Here is a 6,959-nt window from a genome sequence, read left to right as displayed (position 1 = left end):
GCCCAGGCAACGAAGGAGTGGCTTCGTAAGAAGCATTTCAAGGTCCTGGAGTGGCCTAGCCAGTCTCCAGATCTCAACCCCATAGAAAATCTTTGGAGGGAGTTGAAAGTCTGTGTTGCCCAGCGACAGCCCCAAAACATCACTGCTCTAGAGGAGATCTGCATGGAGGAATGGGCCAAAATACCAGCAACAGTGTGTGAAAACCTTTTGAAGACTTACAGAAAACGTTTGACCTCTGTCATTGCCAACAAAGGGTATATAACAAAGTATTGAGGTGAACTTTTGTTATTGACCAAATATTTATTTTCCACCATAATTTGCAAATAAAGTCTTTAAAAATCAATGTGATTTTCTCGATTTTTTTTTTTCTTATTTTGTCTCTCATAGTTGAGGTATACCTAGGATGAGAATTACAGGCCTCATCTTTTTAAGTGAGAGAACTTGCACAATTGGTGGCTGACTAAATACTTTTTTGCCCCACTGTACATCTGGGCTTGTGTCCAACATAGATTTAACCTTTTCCACAAAGACACAGTGGAGTGGTGAGCACGAAAACCAAACTGCATTGGGTGGAGTGGAGCGAAACCTTTGTCTAAATGTAATATGTCATGATATTAGGTCTTGGTCGAAGAACTTTCATTGTTTAACAGCATTTGTGTTTGTGGCGATGCTCCAGATTTAGTGGGTAGGTCTGAAAAAAAAGATCATACACCTCTTCCCTCTATTTACTTTCTTCCTAGTAGCCAGCAGTGAATTATTATGAAGCTGAGTGGCACCACCATCACACGACCATAATCAACCATGTTTTTGTATTAATTCAAATTCCACTGCAGATATATGCTTTAATGTGTCTCAGATGGATTTATTCAACCAAAAGTAAGTAATCAACACTTAAGAACAGTTCAAAGCAAAATGAAGACATGCTGATTGAAAGCTAATGTGTGTCAACGATATATAACCCTACATTAAAATCTGTTATTCATATGTATAGTTTATCTGCGTGGTAAATCAAGGTGGAAATCAATCAAATGAAAGTCACAGAAGAATATGAAAAGGAAAAATGGAAATGATTAAAAGCAAATCCCCTCTGATTTTAGATCTACGCACTAATGTTTGTATGAAATGTAAATAAGTTCTGGTTTCATCGGGCAGAGAGGTGGTAGTAAAGTGCTCTGTCACTGAGTCTGCCTTTTGCCCTTTAAGTAGAATAAGAGTCGGGGTGAGAAAGGGTTACGAGCTGATGATGACCTTCTCTGCAGCAGCTGTCCTAACCAGACATGTAGCTGATCTCATCCACTTACTGCAATGATTCAGTGCTCACTTTAGTGTGTACCTCAAATACATTGACTTTATAGAGATTTGCATTTCCTGGTGTTTTCTTTTATTTAAAAAGGTTTTCTGCAGTTATTTTCTTGGAGTCTCTTTTAAATGTCTCATGTCAACGCTTTATTAAAAGAAACAAATATCTCTACAACTACAATGAATACATTTGCTGAGTGACACTAATTGATGTTAATATCTTGGTGAAATTGCCCTGATCTCTTGGCTGAGTGTAGTCACTCCCCAAAGCCTATTATTTTCATTGATTTCTTCTGTCGCCTTGTGCTTACACAGCTCATCTGTCATTGCAGTAATACAAAACAGGCTCACCATTTTTGCTTGCTTGTATTTTGGGTGAAAACAAAATGTATCCCTATCCACGGTTTGCTTATGAGTTCCTCTGGAGGAAACCATTCTGTAAGCTTTTTGAATAAATGTCTTGCCTTTTTGAAAATGACTACATTTTGAAACCACATCCTTGAATGTTAACTCTTTCTTCTGGTTGTCACACGATTTCTATGTCTCTTTGTGAGCCAATCAAACGTCTTCCACCCCCGTCTTTGCAATTCCTTCCTTTTTTTAAATGTCTCTTTTGATTCCTCGTCTCCCTTACCATCCCTTTCTCTCTGTTTGTCTCCCCACTCAGGCCAGAGCCTCATGGTCGGGGAGGCGGCTCTCAGCCGGGCCAGGCGGACTCCCCCCTCCCAGAGCAGGACGAGGAGATCCTGGGCTCTGATGACGATGAGCAGGAAGACCCCAATGACTACTGCAGGGGTTAGTGTGGTGAAAAGCCAATTAAACGTAGCACCGATGCAATAAGACATAAATAGTTATTTTTCAATAATATTGCCGTCAAGCCTTATTTACAATGGATAAAACAACATTTTCATATCTAATTCCGAGTACATCTAAATGTTTTTTTAATTCATATCAACAGATACACTGTCATCGCATACATTCAGCTTTCATAAACAAAACAACATCATGGGGTTAATCTGCATCTTTTCTTTGGTCAGGTGGATATCACCATGTGAAGATAGGAGATTTGTTCCACGGGAGATACCATGTGATCCGCAAACTGGGCTGGGGGCACTTCTCCACCGTCTGGCTGGCCTGGGACATCCAGTAAGTTTCCTCCTTTCTAAGGGAAAACTGTATGTACAGATTTGCCGAGGTCACAAGTGGATTTCAATAAACCATGGGGCTACGTTGCAAAAAAGTATGCTCTTAATCATTTCATACTTCCGGAGAAGTGGTATGCAATGGTCGAGATAGTGAAGGTCATAAATGTCAGCCATGATGCAGCCTATATATGTGATATTTATAGATTATGCACTTATTTCTGTAACCCTGGGCAACATGTGTTGAGTGTCATGGTCCTATGATAGATAATGGTTATAGGCTCTATTTAGTGCCTGTTGCATTAGTAGAGACACAATGTCTTCGGATGGCCTTTAAACGTTTTATGAATATGTGCACAGAGAGCTTTGATGATACTGTCATTTATTTACTTGATAGATATTTACAAGTTCATGTTGTGATGAGTTGAATAACAGATTTTTTTTTGATGTGTTTTTCAGGGAGAAGTGCTTTGTGGCGATGAAAGTGGTGAAAAGTGCTGAACATTACACAGAGACAGCTCTGGACGAGATCAAGCTGCTCAAATCTGTAAGTCACAAAGTCATTGTAAGATAAATACTTACACTATGCTCCGATGATTCCAGGACTCATGACTTTTACAACCCTGTGTGTGTGTGTGTGTGTGTGTGTGTGTGTGTTTACCAGGTGAGAAACACAGATCCCAGTGACCCCAGCAGAGAGAAAGTGGTGCAGCTTCTTGACGACTTCAAAATTTCCGGCATGAATGGCACTCGTATCCTTTGTTGTTAAGAAGTAACACTTTATATCTTCCTAAAATACACTATAAAATAAATTCATTATCAATTTATGTTGTATGCTATACCACTTGTACTGACATCTAATCAGACGGCCAGGCTGTGGATAATAGAAACAGCAATACATTAGGGGTGTAACGGTGGTTCACAAACATTTCGGTTCGGTACGTACCTCGGTTTTTAGGTCACGGTTTCGGTTCGGTACGTTTTCGGTGCAGCAGAAAAAATGATCATAAAATATTTTTCGTTTTTTTTTTTATTATTATTTAACTGTAAATAATGTATTCACTCAAATAAATACAAAATAAAATAAACATTAAGGTGCAGCATTTCGATTAACTGAAATAATCTGTATTTGAACTGTACTGTAAACGTACCTAAGCAGCCAGTTTGACATTATGACTTGCTTGTTATTGTATTTCCATGTTTTTTTAAAGAAAGATGAACTTGTCCACTAGGGCTGCAACAAACGACTAATTTGATAATCGATTAATCTATCGATTAATGAAACGATTAATCGATTATTCGGAACGTTANTGTTCTACTTTTTAGATTAATACTGAAGACATCAAAACTATGAAAGAACACATTTGGAATGATCTAGTTAACAAAACAGTGTTAAAAAACTTCAAAGGACTCCTTTGAAGTTTTTTAACACTGTTTTGTTAACTAGATCATTCCAAATGTGTTCTTTCATAGTTTTGATGTCTTCAGTATTAATCTAAAAAGTAGAACAAAATTCAAATAAACAAAAACCATTGAATGAGAAGGTGTGTCCAAACTTTTGACTCGTACTATAAGGATCAGAAATATACTGGATGTAGTCAAAGTAAAAGTAGTCATTGTGCAGTTTGGTCCATTTCAGAATAATATATATGATATGTTTTATAATGATTGATCATTAAAGTGTTCTCAAAGCTGGTAAAGGTGCAGCTAGTTTGAATTACTTTGTATACTGCAGGGTAGCTTTTTAATTTACTCCAGGTGGAACTAAAGTCTGATTTAACACTTATTATATTATATTTCACATCATTAATCCAAATATGTAAAATAAATAAAAGTATTAAATAAATGTAGTGGAGTAAAAGTACACAATTGACCAAAGGAAACAATTTGCAGTAGTTGTTATTTAAAGGTTGTTATGCTATGATTTTACTGGTCAGGCAAACTTGAGATCAGATATTACTGAATGTGGCCCCTGAACAAAAATCAGTTTGACACCCCTGATATATTTGTTTCTCTGGAGGGTAAAAGGAGGACACAGTGTTTTTTTTCTTTCCATGGTTTGCCTTGACATGACTGACAAACTGACTGATATTATAGGCAGCTTCATGGAGGTGCTAGCCAGAGTTTAGATATGAAAAGTGTTTATTCCTTTGCCAGAATGAGAATGAAACATCTTTTTAGAGAGGGAACTTTACAGTGGGTATATTTTCTGTTGTCAGTTCAAAGGAGGTTCAACTCGAGCATGTGTGCTCACTCACAGAGGTTCTCTTTGAAGACATCAAGTCGAGGGAATCAACCCAACGATCGTCCGAGCTCATCGTGTAACAATTAGTCCGAACCAGAACATGAGATTTGTCATTTTAAAGGATTACTCTGCTTCACTGGTCCTTTGGTCTTAGTTACATAACATTATCTGGCCTGCAAACTCAATTGGGTGGAACAAAGCTGGACTCAAGTTCAATATGTTCTAAGCACTGAAATAATTAAACCGTTTATCGATTGTTTTTTCTACGGAAACAGATCACAAACTATTTTTGATTGAACACAAAATGTGTGATTTTCTATGAAAAGGGCACTTTTATTAGAACAATTATTAAAGAATATAACAATACATACAGTATATCACATATTTTACTACCAGAAATATGATTTTAACCCATATATACGCACTGTTATATACTGCAAATTCCTCAAAAGAGTAATAACAAAGGTCAGACTTTTTTTGTCGTTTTGTTGCTCAGGGGAGAGCAGAGTTATCAGCAAAGGGCTTCTAGTCTCCAAAACAATCAAAACCACTTTTTAAAACCGATAAATACAGGAATAGTAGTAAGTAGTAAAAGTTTCAATGCTTCTCCACGGACAACAGAGGTCCGAGTTGGATCTAATGTTTTCCTCTGCTTGTTTCTTTGATAACCGAAGATCCAGACATTTTGGATGTTTTCACCAGGAGCAGAAATCGCAGAGGAACCCCTTTCTCCAAAACAAACAGACAATACAAACTCTGAAAAAGGAAGTTTAAGATGCAAAGTCTGTCTGTCAGATGGCGTTTGGCTGCTGCTAAAGTTTGCTCAGCTGTTTATTCTGATAACTAAAGATCCAGACAGCTGATAGCTCAACTCCTTGATCCTGGTCAAATATAAGTGAGTTAAATCAGGGGAAACTTAGCAAGACCTGAGAATATTAAACTAAAAATGTGGCTTTTGCCTTATAAAAAGTCAATTTATAGAACGCTTTGGCAGACAACCACAACACTGACTCATACTCAAAGAGAATAAGACGCCATAATGTGAGACCAAATGAATCACACTTTGAGACATTTGAATGTGTACAATTACTTTTATTTTTAGCTTTATATTATCCAAAAGTCCTCTGATCTTCCGTTAATATAAAAGATGAGTATTGGTCCAACCCAATCTTTTTTGTTCAACTTTCGTTCAACTTTCCAGAGCAGCTTTCAGTTTTTTTAAAGAGGCCCTATACTGCTTTTAGGCCTTCTCCCTTTCCTGTACTGTGTTCTATAGGTTTGTACACCGTACATCTCTAAGTGGTTGACCAATCACAACGGAGACGGCCAGCTAACCAATCAGAGCAGACTGGGCTCTGGTTTCAGACAGAGGGTGAAAAGAGGTGTTGCAGCACAGGAAGTATGAGAAAAATAAAGTGCTTTTTGAACATTAAAGCATGGAGACATGTCCCAGTAGAGACACTACATACTGATATACACCTGAACATCAGGAGGAGAGGACTCTTTAAAGTAGAGACACTACATACTGATATACACCTGAACATCAGCAGGAGAGGACTCTTTAAAGTAGAGACACTACATACTGATATACACCTGAACATCAGCAGGAGAGGACTCTTTAAAGTAGAGACACTACATACTGATATACACCTGAACATCAGCAGGAGAGGACTCTTTAAAGTAGAGACACTACATACTGATATACACCTGAACATCAGCAGGAGAGGACTCTTTAAAGTAGAGACACTACATACTGATATACACCTGAACATCAGCAGGAGAGGACTCTTTAAAGTAGAGACACTACATACTGATATACACCTGAACATCAGCAGAATATGTCCTGTTTCAATGCCTGGATGACAGGGCCTGCATGGTGCTCAGGTCCTCGTTCTGCATAGAGGAATCCCCTCTGGCTCAGCTACGCTCTGCAGCTCTCTGTCATCTGTCATATTGTTGATATTGGCATGAGAAAAAAGATCGGCTGTGCTGCAAACCAGACTCTCCTCCGGCGTAAATCTCCCGTTTGACATGTATGAAGATAACAAACATGCAGCACACACGATAAACACAAAGTGGATCTGGAGCTGGTGGAGGATCTGGGGCTGATGCTGTGGTATTTCCTGAGGCAGTGATGGAGGAGGGGCCTGGCAGATAAACTCCCATCAGTCCTTCTCTTTTCTCATGACACCTATCCAAAATTAGATCTCTGGGGGTCTCTTTGTTTATTCTTAATCCCAGTCTTTGCCAGGCATTCAAAGATCCAAAGGCTT

Source organism: Notothenia coriiceps, unplaced genomic scaffold (genome assembly GCF_000735185.1).
Source record: "Notothenia coriiceps isolate Sejong01 unplaced genomic scaffold, NC01 NC01_scaffold00018996, whole genome shotgun sequence".
Classification (NCBI taxonomy): domain Eukaryota; kingdom Metazoa; phylum Chordata; class Actinopteri; order Perciformes; family Nototheniidae; genus Notothenia; species Notothenia coriiceps.
Note: the sequence above shows the minus strand (reverse complement) of the source record.